This window comes from Haplochromis burtoni, unplaced genomic scaffold (assembly GCF_018398535.1).
Source record: "Haplochromis burtoni strain Fernald_Lab_line unplaced genomic scaffold, NCSU_Asbu1 Contig_28, whole genome shotgun sequence".
Classification (NCBI taxonomy): Eukaryota; Metazoa; Chordata; class Actinopteri; order Cichliformes; family Cichlidae; genus Haplochromis; species Haplochromis burtoni.
Genome location: NW_024582389.1, coordinates 2,444,901 through 2,462,976, shown reverse-complemented (window position 1 = coordinate 2,462,976; position 18,076 = coordinate 2,444,901). Strand labels below are relative to the sequence as shown.

The window sequence follows — 18,076 nt, the reverse complement described above, 5'->3', positions numbered from 1 at the left end:
CAGCTTGGAAGGAAAGACTGTTTCGATGTGTGGGTTTTGAGGCTCGATGTGAATTTTGATTATTTTAGTAAGCAGCGGGAGTTTAAACTGAAAGGTGATTTGTTTTGCCTCAGCAGTATGCAGCGGTTTCTGAAAGAAGATTCGAGGGCAGCGGAGTTAAGGAAAAACACATATGGTGCAGGAATGCTCGCTCACAAGTATGAGCCCCTATAGTGTTGCTTTGACATCTGCGCTACACATGTGTGCCATCCATAAAACTGCACTAGGATCACTTTAATCGTTTTACATGCACACTAAAATGCACAACCTGTGGATCATCGTAGAGCTTCCTGGATTGTGTCATTAAAGCCAGGGCGAAACGGTGAAAAACAAATCTCCATCTACAAGAGCCCGGATAAACGCATAACTGCAGATGACCTGTAGCATGTCGGTAATGGCTCACTACTCGGAATCTGTATTCGCCCTGTCATCTCTGCTGAAAGACAATAACCTTTCGCATAAATGACAGCGCACTCCTGAATCCCAGTTTAAGTGGAAAATGCAGTTAAATGCTTTTCTCTGTCTCATGCATGCCAACCCTGACATCTTTGTCACGCCTGAGAACGGCGGCGGACATCTGAGACGCCGTACATAAGCGATAGGTGACATAATGAGTTGCACTCTCTGGATGGCTATAAAGGCTCGTGTCAACATTTATGCAAATAAAAATTTGGCAGCAAGTACATTATAACGCAGTGGCACTGACCGCTGATGATAAGGAGCTACATCTGAATTCTTTGATAAGAGTCCCTGTTGGGAAATTAATTTCGGCAGAGGACATTTGGTCCGTACAGAGCTGCGATGTAATTAAGGTTAAAAAGGAGGCTTCATACCAGGCATGGAAATTGCTTCCTTTTAAACGTATCTGTGAATCTGACAGGGGCTGGAACGGGGTGGACACAGGATATTCACAACATCGGCGTGCTGTTTTACTTTTTTATTTCATTTTCTTTAAATGATGCAGGACAGGAAGCAGTGACACTGTCTAACAGCTCGACCCAGAAAGCAAAAGAAGAAGAAATCCTATATACATTTTCTTTTTTGCCTGCAAAACAGCTTGAGTCAGCTGAAAAATGGAAAAACGTTCAATCAAGTTTAGCAGACAACAAGGAGGAAGGAACAGCAATAACTCATGGTTTTTATCTCCATCTCTGATATTGCATAATGCATTGTGTAGGCTCTAGTTTATATGCGCATACTCTCAGTATCCTTGAATACAATAGCTTGACCAGATGCGAACATATATGAGGAAAAAATACAAAGATAACAACCTTTTTTTATAGTCGCTTCTGTGGTACGTGGAGGAAAGAGCAATGTAATAAAATACAATATAATGTTCTGCAAATATGAAATTACCTATGATTCTGTTCCAGAAGCACACACTGTTTTATATCTGAGCTCGAGCTGAGCGCTGCTCAAGACATTAAGTGAAACAATACACCTCATGTGCAGCGATAACCATCTTACAATAGCATGCCAACTAATGACGCAAACCAAGCTTTGATTTACGGGTCGTGACTTAACTCTATAGCCGGAGCACAGATGCCAAGCATAAAAATCAATACGACATTACTTGCATGGAGGCCGGGCAATAGGGGACGTTGAGGTGTAGATATTCTTAAATAAGACAGCTGACATGACAGACATACTGTGTGCTCTGAAATGGCAAAGCCCGCTGCTTGATATCATCAGGCTGCAAGACGTCTTCACCGAAAGGGGGACACGAATGTTTGGCATGGAGGGCTGAGGCGAAGCACGGCTGACAGGACTCTGTGCATGAGTAGATGGATGGATGGACAGCTGGCGATGCTGAACATTTTTCAGCTTTCTCTTTGCATCATATCGCAGCGTTATACTCGCTTTCCTCACCCGAGTTGGCAATTTAAAATGGGAACTGAAGGGGTCTTTCAATAAACTGCCCGGTAAAGCCTATTTATCGACGCTTCTCCAATGCAATGATTTTTTTTCTTCGCGTGGACGCTTTTGCAAATCCCGGTATTTCTCCAGCTCATGGGTCTAATCAATGAATTGCAGCCGGCAGATAGCATCAGACTTATTGTTTTTGTCCCAGCGTGCTCATCCTTGGCTCAGTGATGCACACGCTGCAGAGACTGATTTATTTTTTAATTTCAGTGATTTTTGTTTTCTGGTTAAACACAAATTTAAACAAATGAAGTTTTATAACCCTGAGCACTTTTTAAGGTGGAAGGTCAAGTGACATTTTGAAGCTGTAATGAATACAGTACGTTTTTTTTTTCTAGCCTATTCAATTTACAGTGTGCTATTTGAAATGCTGCACATACGAGCTTATAAAACCGGTCATTTAAACATCACTATGAGCACATGACGGTGAGCCAAAGCAAGGCTGCCTCGCACCTTTTAAGCTGCAAAGCGGAGAAATTTTATCTGCTGAGCCAAACGTGAGCCGACAGTTTTTAATGACTTTTAAATATTATTGCCTTTATTGTAGTCATCTGCTCCTGATTGAGGACATTAGAGGTAAAGTGGTAGGGTAGTTTTTTTTTCACCCCCATTCTCCCTTATGATGTGATCATACCGTGCAGTCCCTCAGGGCGCTTTAAGGAAAAGCGACAACACCGATACCATGAAAATGCCAGCATGCCCCATTCACAGATATTAGCCTCAATGGCCTGGATAAGATGCCATGCTAAAACCCCTGCTGCGTGTATGTGTGCGCGTTTCTGTGTGTCAGCCTCTTCCGATTCTATGCTCCTTTAAACCACGGGCCGACCCCCTGCCGCGCCGTACGTCTTAATCACTCCAGGGGCGTGCAGGAGACAATGCCTCACTGTTTATGTGACAAGAATATAACCGGGTATGTACGACAGCGCGGGTCGCAGCCAGTGTTTATGAATGTGCGTTTATGTTCCGACTCCGTTATGGTCTGGTGACAGCATGTGAATGGGATCCCCGTGCTCCCACCCCACCCCACCCCACCCCTTTTTATCATTAAAGATGTGTGTGTGTGTGTGCTGTGAAGGCCAGAGGTTGTCTTATGAATGGCACCAGGCCCTGACCTTGCTCCTAACGCCCCCCCCCTTCCTGCACACCTGATTATTCTCAACCAAGACAATATCAGACATGCGCTTCATGGTGCCCAGGTCAGAGGTCATGTCATTAGTGCCATTATTTTCTGCTTAGAACATTACTTTCCCCAGGACTACCCCCCTCCACTACACTCCCAACACTTCCTGTCTCTGCAGCTTAATACTTCAGCGCGCTGTGTCCCAATGAATGCCTTTCTAAAGGTTTTTTCTTTTCCCCTTCGTCAGCAGGTGAAGACACTCTGTTTTAATAATAGTGGCAGACGTAGGGTTTTGAAAAACACTATGAAACATTACATAAGGCAACTTCTGCTGTACTCCGCTGAGTTGAAGTAAGTGGTTGTGGGAGATGAGGCACCTTTTTGCATTTAATGTCTTTATCCCGTCACAGTGGGACAGTCCATTAGGTGAAGGAACATGTGTGGATAAGCACAAAGTGTAATATTACAGACTTTAGTTAAAGGATAAAAAGGAATATACTCCAAGCAGCCACAACATTAAAACAACAAAAGCTGAACAATCTAAATGCTATTTTCACCTGGGATTTTGGCTTCAACAACAAATAAGCTGCTGCTGCTGAATGCGATTTTGAAAACTCAAAATTCAAATTTTATTTGTCACGTACACAGTCATACACAGTACGATATGCAGTGAAATGCTTGGACAACTGCTCGTGACCTAAAGAAAAAAAAAAAGGAAAAGGCTATGAATAAGATAGGAAATAAATATGAAAAATTAAAAAGGGTAAATTTAACTAGGAAGGAATAAATATAAATGTTGAAAATAAAATAACTGTACAACAAAATACACAATATAGAACTATATAAGAATGTATGAAGAAATATAATAAATATATACACAATAACAGCAGCTGTACAAGTATTAACCTGGAAATGAAGAATAGTAGTGACCAGTGTTGTGCAAAAACAAAAATGTCCAGAAAGTCCAGTGTGTGTGTAAGAACCATGTGTGGGTCAGTACTATGTGGTGGTGTGATTGAGAGACCGTATCGCCTGCGGGAAGAAGCTCCTCCTCAGTCTCTCTGTGTTGGTCTTCAGGGAGCGGAATCGCTTTCCTGACCTCAACAGAGAGAACAGTCTGTTGTTGGGATGGCTGAGGTCCTTCACGATCTTCCTGGCCTTGGTCCAGCACCGCCTGCTGTAGATTGAGTGCAGGTCAGGGAGCTCGGAGCGGATGGTGCGCTCAGCTGATCGCACAACCCTCTGTAGAGCTCGTCTGTCCTGCATGGTGCTGTTCCCGAACCAGGTTAAGATGTTTCCCGCCAGGATGCTCTCTATGGTGCACGAGTAAAAGTTCCTGAGCACCTTGGAGGGCAGTTGGAAGTCTCTCAAGCGTCTGAGGTGGTAGAGACGCTGTCGGGCCTTTTTCACCACGGTGTTGATGTGACAGGACCATGACAGGTCCTGCGTGATGTGAACTCCGAGGTATTTGAAGCTGTCCACTCTCTCCACTGGGCACTCGTTGATGACGGGGGTCTGGTAGTTCCTCTCCTGCTTAGTGCTGAAGTCCACTATCAGCTCCTTTGTCTTACTGACGTTTAGAAGGAGGTTGTTCCTCTGGCACCAGTTCTCCAGATTCCTAATCTCCTTCAGGTAGGCCGTCTCGTTGTTATCAGAGATCAGGCCCACCACGACGGTGTCGTCAGCAAACTTGATGATGGTGGTGGAGCTGGTAGTGGCCACACAGTCATATGTGTACAGAGAGTACAGCAGGGGGCTCAGAACACACCCCTGGGGGGCTCCAGTGCTGAGAGTGGTGGAGGCTGAGACATGTCCGCCCATCCTTACTGCCTGTTGTCTGCTAGTTAGGAAGTTGGAGATCCACTGACACATAGATGAGCTGAGTCCCAGATGCTCCAGCTTGGTGGTGAGTGTGGACTGTAGGCTGCTTTATTGATCAGCGGTGTCATCTCTGAAATTTTCCAAGACATCTAAGTAAGAAGTATCATTCTCTAAGGCTGTGGGCAAGTCACACAGAGACCCTCTGGCGTGACATGGCGTTTTAGCATGTACACATTCTGACATCCACCCGATCTCGATGCCTGTTGCTGTAATGCTAACAATTTCTCCTTCCTTGAATCACTTTGGGTCCAAATTTTCTGATAAAGTTACTTATTCAGCCATTTTTACTGTTCCCACCGCATCAAATTTAAAAACAGCTGTTCACTTTTTAATTAATGCTAACATCTTAATGTATCTATAGTGTAAAATCTATAATATTAAATGAAATATTAGCATCGCTGAAGGCTAGATTCTAACTACATTGCTGGTTTGAACTGAACTGTGCATAACGACATTGAGCCCACATGGTAACATAGAAAAAGAAGTATTTTCAAGTAAGGATATGAATATCTTTGGGAAGGTTGTTTGTTATTTATTTATTCTTGACCTCGGGACCTTCAGAAAATAATGTAAGAATAATGTAAACCCAAGGTCTGGATGCTGGCTACAGCATCTCAGTGCCTTCAGTGAATGGAGTCACAGAGCCAAGGGAAAGATTTATTTTTTAAATCTCATTTTCATGGTAAATATATTTTTCCTGTTACATTTATTAAAAGGAAAAAATTACGTCGTCTTTGCTGCTTGAAACATACCAGCGTTTAACAGAGAGAGAGAGCCTAAAACGAGTGCAAAACATACATTTTCTTTGAATCCATTAATGACGACGAGAGATTTCCTGCTCAGTCTAAAGTCAAGGTTAGCCCTTTTCGAGAGCACAAAACTTGAACTTCATGTTCAGTTTAATCAAGGTGACCACCGGGATTTATTAGTATTCACTGACAAGAAGGAGTCAATGCACACGCCTCACAGCAATTTACTGCACTCCTCAACAGGAGAGATGTAACTTTCTTTCTCATTAGCCGCTGCAGACACTCTTCCACTCTTTTATTTACCTCCACCCCTCAACCTTCCTCCACAATAGCGCAGAGGATGGGCTGCCAGATGATAGCACCTTTGTCTGAGCGGCTCTGCGTGGCTACCGGAGGGACCCGTTTTCCTCCTCGCAGAAGCTTGTCATCTATCATTACTTGAGGCGGCCTTGAGAATGATTCTGGCAGACAGCTCAAGCTTACCGTCTGGGGGCCCAACATAAACAGCACACTGCTGGGCAAACAAGGGTGATGATGACCATTATTTCCCAAGATATGTGGTTTAAAAAGCAAACAAACAAACAAAACTTTATTGAGTTTTGTTGGCAGGCAGTGCGACATTTCTGATCATTAGAATTCGGTATTTTCTTTTTCCTTTTCACATGTTGCTGTGTGGATTTAGGGCACATCCACACCAAGAATGTCTGGAGCAGATAAAACACCCTAGATCTCTAATTCTTTTTGGTTGAAATTTGAACAGCAGCATTCAGACTTGGCTGTGAAACAAATAACCACACCATGGCCCCATGAAAATGCAACTCAGCGTGCTACTCTGAGCTGAATGTGGTGCAGTTTGTTTGGCGTAAAACATTCGTACCAACTAATGGAAAAATCCCCAAACCACTCTGAGCTTTATGGGCACATGGAGACAGATGGTAACACCTTATAGCCAGCGGGTAACCACTAGCTGTAAGATATTCCCATAGACACTTTCAATTAGTGGGTAGATGGGTTAAATGCAGGGTATCAAATAGTGGCCTTCAAAGGTTTAAAGACCATTCTTGTAATATCACCGAAAGCGAAAGATTACTGTTGGATGTTTTAGTAATCCAACAATTAGTTTGGACTGGAGTATAAATACAACATAATAAGGCAAAGGTGACTATGGCTGTTCTAGACGACCAACACTATCACAATGGCCTGGTGTTTAATTCAAATAAAAGATTTTACTATTTAAATACATAGAGGGTGGACATATTAATAAAAATAACTCAATCTTTGACCAGTTGGGGGTAGGGCTGTGCGATATGACCAAAATCTCATATCCCGATATATGAATTCTATCGTCCGATAACGATATAAATCACAAAAATTTAACATTTCCTGTAAATTCTGTGAATCTCGGGCAGCTCGACTTGCGTGAAGCGTTTCCAGCTGGGCGTCGTGTAGCTGGAGTCGAGTGTTTTAACAGATGCATGAAATGATACATTTTTAGACATAAGTTGTAACAGCCGCCGTTTTCTTTGTGAGTATTTATTACACGGCGTGCTGCGGGGAAAAGCCTGCTCTAACATTTGAGTCTAAGGTTTCTTTTTTAGCACCTGGCGGCTCTTTTTTAATTCTCATCCATAAATAATCTGCATCTTTCATGTGATTCAGTTTATTTTGAAAAGTCTCAACAGGATCTTGAGCTTTATTGTGAAAGGCTTATGTGGAACATAAACAAGCGGACACGCGATGATGTTACCGTCGTTGTTGCCAACGACAACGCATAAAAACAGGCGCTTGTCCGTCCGTAGTGTGGTTATATTAAATATAAGAGAAAGAGAGAACTTTAAGACATTAATATAGCCACTACAGTGACATCAAAACCATGAAAAACATTGCTGTAAAGAGTTTATTTTGCGACACCACGAAACAAACAATAGCGTAAAATGAAACGATAGATGTTTTTATATCGTCATCCGATATATATCGTTATATCGAACAGCCCTAGTTGGGGGTATTTTGTTGGCATGGTTGGGTGCATTTGTCCATTTAGAAAGGATACAAAGGCTTTCTGAGTGAACACCATTCCTGTCCTGAGTGGAATGATCTCTTCTGGCATCAAGGGTTTGGTGACTGAGTTTTTTTATAGTGACAAAATTCTAGAAATTTTGAAATTAAATGAATTTCCCTTTTTGCCTTTTAAAAAAAAAAACAACTATTGTAGTCGTTTAAAGGAACTCCTAAGGTATTCGTTTATTTTTTTTTTTTAAGTATTAGAAGGTATTAAGAGTTTCTTAAAAAGAGGAAAGAAAATGCAGAAAGGTCAAAAGTAATGAGCTGCTTAGCCATGAAGCTCCCAGCATGCAGTTTTTGTGCTGATGCTAATGCTAGAGGAGGTTTTAAGCCCTGTGGTTACTGAGTCAGGAGAACACTGGTGACTTTCACCAACTAAACACCTCAGCACTCAGTGACCCCACTAAGTAACTTTACATGATCTTTGCAATAATAACTCCTACTGCTGATCAAGTAATATTTAGGAGACAAACTGACTTGGCAACAGTGGCCTCGTATTTAGTGCGCTCTGTAGAACGACTGAGTCTTTTCAAATGTTTGGAAGGGCAGACAGCATGGCCACCTGGGACTGGGACCAGAAACACCAAGGCGAATTTAGATGAAAAGGGGCGGTCCAATTCTTTTGTCCATGGAGTGTAGTCTTGAAATGACTGAAACGAGTCAATAAAATCCTGCAGTGCAGCGTTTGTTGATTTCTTCACGTCATCCCCAAACTAATGCAATTATAACTTGTAAAAAAGAAACGATCACAAAAAAAGCAACTTTATAAATGCTAACAGTGCATCAGTGATGATCTCTGGATCTGGATCTCTTGCCACCTTCTAGCAGCACAATGATCACACAAACAAATAACAGGCCTTTCACACTCTCAAACCGTGACGCAGTTCATTTCATCACAAGGTCTGAGGACAACTGAGACATTTCTCGCCTATTAATATCAAGTAAATTGAGAAGTGCAAGTGTAAATTGGCGTTATAGGTTGCCAATTTCGTCGGCTACTGTAAAATACGACTTAAATTTATTCAAGTGAAGTTTTCATTACATGAAGCAGTATTCATAATGAATCCATACACTGACAGAAGCTCATTTCTAAAGGATTAAGCATATCAATCTCACTGTCACCGAGTCCCTTCTTTGCTCAGATTTCTCTGACAAAGCTATAACTCCTTGCCAGAATTTTTTAGGCCGCGTTAGCAGCTCCAAGAATGCCTGATAATATCTCAGCCCACTCAAATCTCAACACTTGAACACTTTAAGAAAACCTTTCCCGAACAGCACTTGTATTTTCAATCTGCTGCATTAGACTGACCAAAATGTAAACACTCTACTCCACACCTGGCCCACTGTGAGCTGTGGCAGAGCATTTCTGTTACTTAATAACTAAGCAAAGAAATTCCTGATGCACAAAAGCCCAATGTTACGCTCAACTGGTAATTACCAACTCGTACACTACTTGAACCAAAAAGTGGTAAACACCGGTGGTTAAAAATTCCAGCTGTGTTATTAGACTTCAGCACATGATGGACTGCAGGGAACGGCCTATAGCACCGAGCTATATTTAACCTCAGACTACAACACACAAGTTGCAACTGTGATCAAAGGGGAGGCATTTAAAATGCATCGAGGACTACAGATGATTTGCCAAATCTAAAAGCAGGATGACTGTGGGCCACCTTCCACAAACCCAACACCATAGAGTGATTTTACACCTGGAGCACCCCAGTGAGATATGAACCCAGCAAAGAGCACACGTAATGAGCACCGTTCATTAGTGATGCACTGACCCAAGACAGGACATACACATAATCACACACACACACACATGAAACCCCGCCTCGATGCCTGTGGCGCCCATGCCTGGTCACCTCGCTCCGGGATCAAAGGCAGTATGTCGTTCTAATCAGTCCTCACAGTGGGCAACCCCATTAATTCAATTCTATTTCATCAGCGGTGAGCAGACCACCGGAGGGGTCTGCACATTCCTGGGGTCCCGCGGTCCAGGAGTAATCCTATCTCTTAATGACCCGAGATCAGACTCTAGCCCAAGTAATTGCTTCGAGACCAACTTTGTTTTGCTTGCCGACATAACTGCGAGATCATCGCGGGAAAGAAACAAAGACAGACACAACTCATTTTATGGACACGGCAGGGAAGTCAAGCAGAATTAATGACACCATATATCAAATAATTCCAGACAATCAACCCCCCGCCAAACCAGGCCAACACTACACGTTATGCACAGTAAGCTGTATCAAACAATCAAGGTTTTGTCAGCTCGCATTAGAGCATAATCAGATTAGATTTTTATAGCCTGTCTCCTCTACAGCAATATCGTTAGTAAAATTTGTGAAATTAAAATGGCTCCAAAGAGTTTCCATGGGAAAAAAAAAACACAATAAAAAGACATGGCAGAATATGACTGACTCATGTTTTATTGTGCTTTTGTATTATGCCGTGTGGCTTGTCGGTGGCATAATAAGATGTTTATTGGGACTTAAGATAATGAGCTTTTCATATCTTACCGTACCTTTGGTCTCTTGTGGATGGGGATGCTCATCACAGACAAATTAGATCTTTTGAGTATTGCTGTCTACACCTGCAGAAACAATAACAGTTGGTAAATGGGAAGGCTTTGAGAAAAAAAAAAAAAAAGCACTGCTATAAACGCGGTCCTAATACTCTGGTGTTCTCAAAAATTAATAAGAAACAGGTTTCCATTCACTCAAAGAGTATGAAATTGAGGACAGATCTACACACAGACGTACTATTAATGGCTCTACAACAGTCCCGAGAGAATATCGGAGGTCAACAATAGACAATTGGCAGTGGGAGACAGCCAAACTAAACATATATGGCTGGAAAGCTCCTTGGGATTAGTAGCAAACAAATGTCTGAGTGAAAATGTGAGAAAAAAAAACTTTCAATAATACACAAAAGTGAAAGCTCTGCTCTTTTTGAGATGACGACAAAGGAGTTTTTGCATGGGACGTGACACTTCAAAGGGCCTCATTGTCGCACGTAACAACAGAGCTGGTGTTGGTAAAAACAGCGATCATCTGACTCCTCGACGGTGGCAGCCTTTGGAAGTCACCACGTCTCCTTCTTTGTTTGCGTCTGACTGTTTATGAAAGAGTACGTGCTTCTGTTTGGAATCTATGCACAATGACTTTTTTTGCTGAAAACAAGTGAGGTGGGGGGGGAAGGAAAAAAAACAAAACTTGGTAGACATCTTTTTATCGTTTTGATCACCGCAAATAAAAGAAATAAAGATCAATTTGGCAAACAAAGAGGTTTTAAACAAAACAATCTATGGTGTCGGGATTTTGTTGTCTTTTTGAAAAAAATTTCATGACCCTTTTGCACGGCAGCGTACAATTAAAAAATAAAAAGAGTATAATCACATTTTTGTGGATTCTCTAATATCTGAAGAGCACGGGGCTTCAACAAGCAGATATCCACCGCAGGTCACGCAGGAGCCGTTTCCACAAAATGTTAGGTGAATTAGCTGATGCCCCTGCAGCACACAATAGGAGATGACGCAATCCCACTACCACATTTACTCAGTTACGGTTTAGATAAGGGTCTTGCCTTAGTACAGGTAGAGCACAGGAAGACTGTTTCCTAACTGCATACTGGACATCACACAGGCTTCGTACAGACTAGAAAACTGGCAGATTAAAGGATGTCTGATCCGACTGCGCCAGATATTGTCAAAAGCACTACTGTCATGTAATATATATAGTATATGCGTATACATACATTTCTCAGAGCAGCCTACATAAACCACTATGCAATACAGCCACACTGAACTTTAAGAGCTGCCAAAAAACCCTCTTGTTCTACTTTCACAAAGAGCATTGCCTTTTCTTTTTACCGACACACCAAACGTGCACTGACATCGTAGATGACGCAGTGTGAGAAAGAACAAAAAGTTAAATTAGGCTCCCTTCATCGGAACAAAAAAAACACTTCTGTTTACACATTTCTGCAAGTCCACATCATTTAAAACTCCAATACAAACGAAAACGCGCTGTATTTAAGCAAAACACTGTTGGTGCCCTTTTATCGCTGTGATTGTTAGACAACCGATAATCACAGCATTTGTGTACACATTTTTTATGTGAAGCTACATCTCTCTTTTCCTTTACTGTCCCTCTGTGAGCTATGCCACAAACATTTTCTTCTCCTTCAAAATAATACACCGATATAGGTATATTAGTTCCCAGGATGGGCAAAGCAGACGGGGAAACGTTTTCAAAAAGGGAAATGTTATTGAATGCTCATTTATCCTGTTTCGCTGACACTTCCACCGAGTCACGCGCATCACGTCAGACTTTCTGCAGGGCTGGATCTTGAGTACATTTTGTCTTTTTTTTAAGATGAAACACAGTGAATGAAAGCTTATTTCTTTATTCTTGGGGTGAAGGGAAGGAAAAAAAGTCTGATTGCATTTGTGATGTTGTGCAGGAATGGAAAGGGCTACCTTGCCAAATCGTTCTCGAGAGGATGATAAAAGACAACAACTCGCTGGGTTTTAAACATTTTTTTCCACCGTCAATTTATGGGGCTAAAATACATCTGCTGTTGCAGAGTCTAAAAAAAAATAAATAAAATTTGTGACATATGGCTGTTTATGTAACAGTGCCAAAATAATCCAGAGTGAAATCTCATTAAAAGTTAGAACACAACCCAGTGTGCATATATAAGAAGTATATTTTAAGAAAGTCATAATGAATATGCACCTGAATATGAAGTGTTTTGGTGCCACCACCCATTTTCTTTATGGAACGTAAGATTAGAATTTTAACGACATAAACAGTCAATAACTTCCAGGCAATATTGTATATATTGAGTTTGATGTGACAAAAATTACCAATACTTATTATCCGAACCAAGCGCATTGGCACTGGCGTGTAAACGAAAACCTTGAATTTCTTTCTCGTATTTTTTTTTTTAAAAACAAAATGAGTTGAACCCCCGTAGGAGAAATGTTTACTTTGGCATGAAATTAGAGATGTTTTCCATTAACTCCACACAAAGGAACATCATTAACCATCTCATTGACTTCTCCCTATAGATTTATATTTGCTCTCTTCCTCTAATTGTCTACGCATTTGTGATGAAATTCGAATACTTGCAGTCCAAAGGCCACTCCTGAATGACATTTAACATACTTAATAACCTTAAAAATGAAAAATATCACTGGGATAAAAAGGTGAAGCGGTACAACTTTCAGTCACTCGCTGCCTTACTCAAATGATGTACAGAAAAAGTTCTACCGTGTCCGTTATTGTAAACTTGTCAGAATGAACCCCAGTTATAAATCATCTACGTAATTATCAATTGATTGAAGCAGCTAACTGTGAAAACCACATGGAAGTATAATACATCAATTTTAATGACATTTCTTAATCAGAACGCTGAGCAATCAGCAGAGACCAATTAAGGCCTGAGAGATAGAGACCCGCCATTAATAATCACACTTGGCTGCCATCACATTGGCTCCATTCTCAAAAGGGTGTTTGAGCAGTTTTGAAGTGGACTATTCATTTCAGGGTAAAGGTATTGCCGTAAGACTCGAGAGCTGCAGCAGGAACAGGAAAGCAAAGTAAAAAGAGTACGGCAAAAAACTGCAAATGCCGAGCAGCTTCATGTTATGGCCACGCCATCAAATGACTGGTGTGACTACAGTTAAAAAAATTCTCTCATAAAAATCAAAGGGCTTCTTTTCCAAGTGGCAATGAATTCTTGTCCACAGAGGAGGGAATGGATAGGCCTATCTTGCAAACGCTGAGAAAAAGAAAATGTCTACCCTTCAAAGCTATAAAACCACAGCGGGGCCCACGGGCACAGAGCAATGACAGATATCTTTACAATGCCACCTTCAGCTGCAGCCTTATTAATGTTATGGTCAGTTTTATTGCGGACAAAGTCTGTTCATCTTTGAATGCAAAAACAGCCAAGCTGCAACGCATAAAACGTACCAGGGGCACAGAGACCAAGCAGCAACACTGCCCTTTATGTCTTTCCAAGCAGGAGTTTTCTTCTCTCTGATTTTCACTTTGCATTTGCTTGGCTGCTGATATGAGTGGCAATTGCCTGACTTTTAAGTCTACTCCAATGAACTGTGTCCATGTAAAGAGAGGTTAAACAGCCAGGGTTGCATCTGAGCGAAGGCACTTGTATAACCAAAGTCACTGTCATTGGCGTTTCCTTTTTAAGCTTTATGCACTAAAATCTTTCTCACGCACAAAGTCTTGAATGATCAGGGCCCATCATATCATAAAGATGTCACACTACCATATTATCCTAATAACAAACTTCCCTCTCAGACTGCAGGCTTAGTCTAAAGCATTTAAAAGTAAAATGGGAGGCAGACCCTTCAGCTATCAGGCCCCTGTCCTGTGGAACAAGCTCCCAGTTTGGTTTTGGGAGACAGACACCCTGTCCAGTTTTAACTCTTTGATAAAGCTTATAGTTAAGGCTTGATTAGGTGACCTGAACTTTGCCTTAGTTATGGTGCTGTAGGCTCAAACTGCTACAGCAGCGGTCCCCAACCTTTTTTGCGTCACAGACCGGTTTATGTCCGACAATATTTTCACAGACCGTCCTTTAAGGTGTCCCGGATAAATACAACAAAATAAAACCAGAACCAGAACAGTACCAAAAAAGAAGATTTATTCATAACACACGGGGAAAGACCCAAGGAAACCAAGTTAACGATAAAAACGATTTAAAAAACTGATAAAAAAAAAAAAACGCAGAAAAACACAAATTTCACCTCTGTGCTACACGACTTCAAGTGAGGCACTGAGCACTTCTGTTCACTCCCCGTGTGTTTATATGCCACCAACATATCATTACATTTTTGTCTTCTTACTGTTGATTTAGACTTCTGCAGTGAATCTTTGCAGAGTGTGCGACATAACCTACGTAAGTGGTTGAAATCGTTGCCAGCACTCATACTTTTGTGTAGCGTTTTATGTATTAATTACATCGTGGTCGTGTTTTATATGCGGTGCCAGACACGACACAAACAAATAAAATGCTGGTACACTTTCCCCATCCTGCGCCCCTGCTCTTTGTTGTGGTCATTTTCTTTTTGTTTTCCTTTTTTTTGGAGGGGGGAGGCAAACATATTTGTCCCTTCAGATTTTCCACTTCTTTGTAAATTCCCTCACGTCCATTCTGACGGTTTCAGCGATCTCCCTCCAGGAATTCGCTGCCATCTGAGTCCTTATATTGGAGCAATGATTATCATTCCTTATTGAGGCAATGATTGTTATTCTCACTGATAAATTAAAAAGCCGTGGTGAAACAGTAGCCGGAACACACAGGAGCCATCAACAGTGCTGAACAGGCCAGTTACAATAGCTGTGGGCTGCATTAACAAGACGTGTAGATATGATTTCTAGGGACGTTCATGTCATGTTACGGCATAAAGTTTCAGAGGGGTTTGCGGTTACAATGTACCTATGATGTAGATTTAAAACAAAGTATAAAGTATATAAAGTATACCCTACGAGTCTACGTCTCTCTTTTCTCTTTCTCCTTGACTCTCAACCGATCACGGCGGATAGCCACCAATCCCTGAGCCTGGTATTAACAGTGGTTTTCTTCCTATTATAAGGGAGTTTTTCCTTCCCACTGTTGCCAAGTGCTTGCTCGTTGGTTGTCAGGCTTTTATCCAAATATACTAAATTCATTACCTTATGGCATAAAGTGCTTTGAGGCGACTGTTGTTGTGATTTGGCGCCCTACAAATAAACCTCAACTCAATTGAAAATTGAATAGAATATGAGCTAATGTCAATAGTCCAATTTTGATAATGTGGTGACCCACTTACACAGAGTTTAAATGAATAAAAACAGCCCCCTTTCCTTTTTAATTTGTTGCTGGCTGTCATACGGTAATTACTAAATACAATTAATGACCCTGGTCATTGTGCTGCAGGTATTTATACAGAGAAAATCTACTGCCAACGTGAATTAATCAACAGTGGAGTGCATGCATCGCAGCATTAGGATGGCTGGGATGGTGCCAATATTTTATAAGCTGCTGTGGCCCTTGAAAGAATACATCCGAACTAATGCAAACAGGTTGTAAATAGGATAATATTACAGATCCACATCACACCACCTGTAAACACGTGATTTATGTACCCTCTTAACTCAAAAAGCCACCTTTTAACTCGCGCAGTTGGAGTATGCAAATCAGACATGGCTGTAAGTCACTGTTATGTATACTACAATTAATTGTGAACCATTTACATATTTAGTCCTCACTGCAGATAAATGATTCAGAGGCTTCCCCTCAAACAGATCCCTTCAAAATAAATGCATGGTGAAGGATGAAGTAGGAGTGGCATCCCCAGATTCAGGTAAGAAGATTACTGGGTAAACCCTGCTTTTAGTATATTTTCTTGTTAATACCAAGACAAATGGCAATTTAAAAAAAGAAAACAATCCACCCTGCGGCACAGGCACACAGCACATAGACTATACACTGCAGTTACATTGTGGCACCACTGAAATGACAGCGGCAAAGCTCAAATGGTTTTATTGTAAATTCCCATGGTTCTGAGACAAAAAGCAAGTGAAATGAGTTCAAGTGACTTCAGTGACCGGTGAAATTTGTTTTCCTCTTGAAGTAATTTGAAGTCTGGTTTGCCTCAAGCAGACAGAGTTAGTTTGAGTCTGACATTCCACCTCAAAACCTCTTCCAACAGGCCTCTCTTTAAGCTTGGCTTCTCCTCAAGGCAGATTCAATTATTCAATTTCAAATAAATGATTACATAATGTGTCCGTGTCCTTTTAAGGCCCGGTGCACTTCCCAAACAATGTCTGCTCTAGTCTCCTTTTTTTAACAACTTGGACATAGCTTGAATAGGTTTTGTATTACATTATAGATGATGTTTATTCCAAAGCAGAGATAAGATAGTGAAGTGCACCTTATTAAAATGAGTAAGGTTTATAAAAGGGATGCCTGGGGAGCTGTGGCCGTCAGCTGCGGTGCAGAAATATTCCTGTAGACAGGCTTAATGGGGGCCTGCATAAACAGGAGGAAAAATAGCAGTGGTTCTGTTGGTTGTGATGGTCTACAAGATAAAAAAATAAAAAAAAGATTTTCCATGCCCACCTCTTTCACAACCCGCTCCCTCCCTTGATGGTGCAAACCTACGGCATCATCGCATGGGGCTAACAGGCTTAACCTGCCCCCTGCGGAGCCACTCACCACACAGCCGCCTCCCCGAGTGCAGCGGCCCTGAGATGTAGCCTCACAGGCTTGAGTCCAAACCAAATCCTCACCCCGTGTCCCCAAACATGTCAAGTGAATTTAAACACTCTATGTGGGTATTAGCATTAATGGAATGGTCTTCAGTTTTCCTAACAATGCTTTCTTTTTCTTTTTTTTTTTGGCAGGAGGACCAAATACTTTCAATGCCACATTGAACAAATGCAATCGGAGCTAAAGTTACTGGTAAATTTAGAATTTAAGTGCAGCCCTTGGCCCTGGTGTTATGGCCTAATGGCTCACAGCCTTTTGTGTAGGGTGGTTCAGATTCCTGGAAAGCATAGCTGTTTGACAACAAACACTCATGCCACGTACTACATATTACAGCCACAGCAACACTATGACAACTTAACACTTTTAAAGTCAGCAGATTAAAGACCTAAAATCATTACATTAACAGAAATATTACTGTTAGGTGTTAATATTGAAATATGTGAAGAAAATACAAATAAAACTGAAACATAAACGTATATTAGAGAACCTATTCAGTTAAACAGTACCAAAATTCCTAACTTTCATAATCAACAACATAAATACAACAACAGAAACTAAGCTTTGAAAGTGATCTATTAAATCAAATCTCCATGGATGCAGGAGGTTCAGAGCTTAGTGCATTTTGAGACCATTTGAGTCTCTGAAAAGGGAAACTGCAGGCTTTTTAGAAATATGATACCAGCATCACTAGCCCTTGAGTGACTGTGTTCAAGAGGGCAGCTGAAGAGACTGCTTTTCATAGTTCACTGATCTCTAAAGAGCTTGGGAAGCACGGCATTTGCTCATGGCCTTATGCCCCGTGTGTTAGCAAGTATTTTATGCTTTGTAATGGCCAGTTATGCTAGATATTCAGCGGCATATTTAAACAAAGACATCACTGTCCCAGAAAACCAATAAGGAAAGTTTAAAGGCTCCCTTAAAAGCTGCGGGAGAATAATTCAGTACTATCAGCAAAGAAAAAACTTAATGTGGTAAGTATCTGATCCATCTTCATCTTTGTCCTTGAAAGGCA

At 41.3% G+C, this 18,076-nt stretch overlaps 1 protein-coding gene across 4 annotated transcripts in view; it reads right to left on the bottom strand.

Annotated features, from left to right (window-relative positions):
• Positions 1–18,076, bottom strand: part of LOC102307488 (kelch-like protein 29) — a 273,511-nt gene that overhangs the window by 236,420 nt on the left and 19,015 nt on the right. For 3 of the 4 annotated variants that reach the window (XM_014332219.2, XM_042219089.1, XM_005917719.3), the window contains exon 2: positions 10,304–10,372. The exons of the other annotated variant lie outside the window; for it this stretch is intronic. The gene's annotated coding sequence lies outside the window, so the exon portion shown is untranslated. The remainder of the gene's footprint in view (positions 1–10,303; positions 10,373–18,076) is intronic. 4 annotated transcript variants of the gene reach the window in all.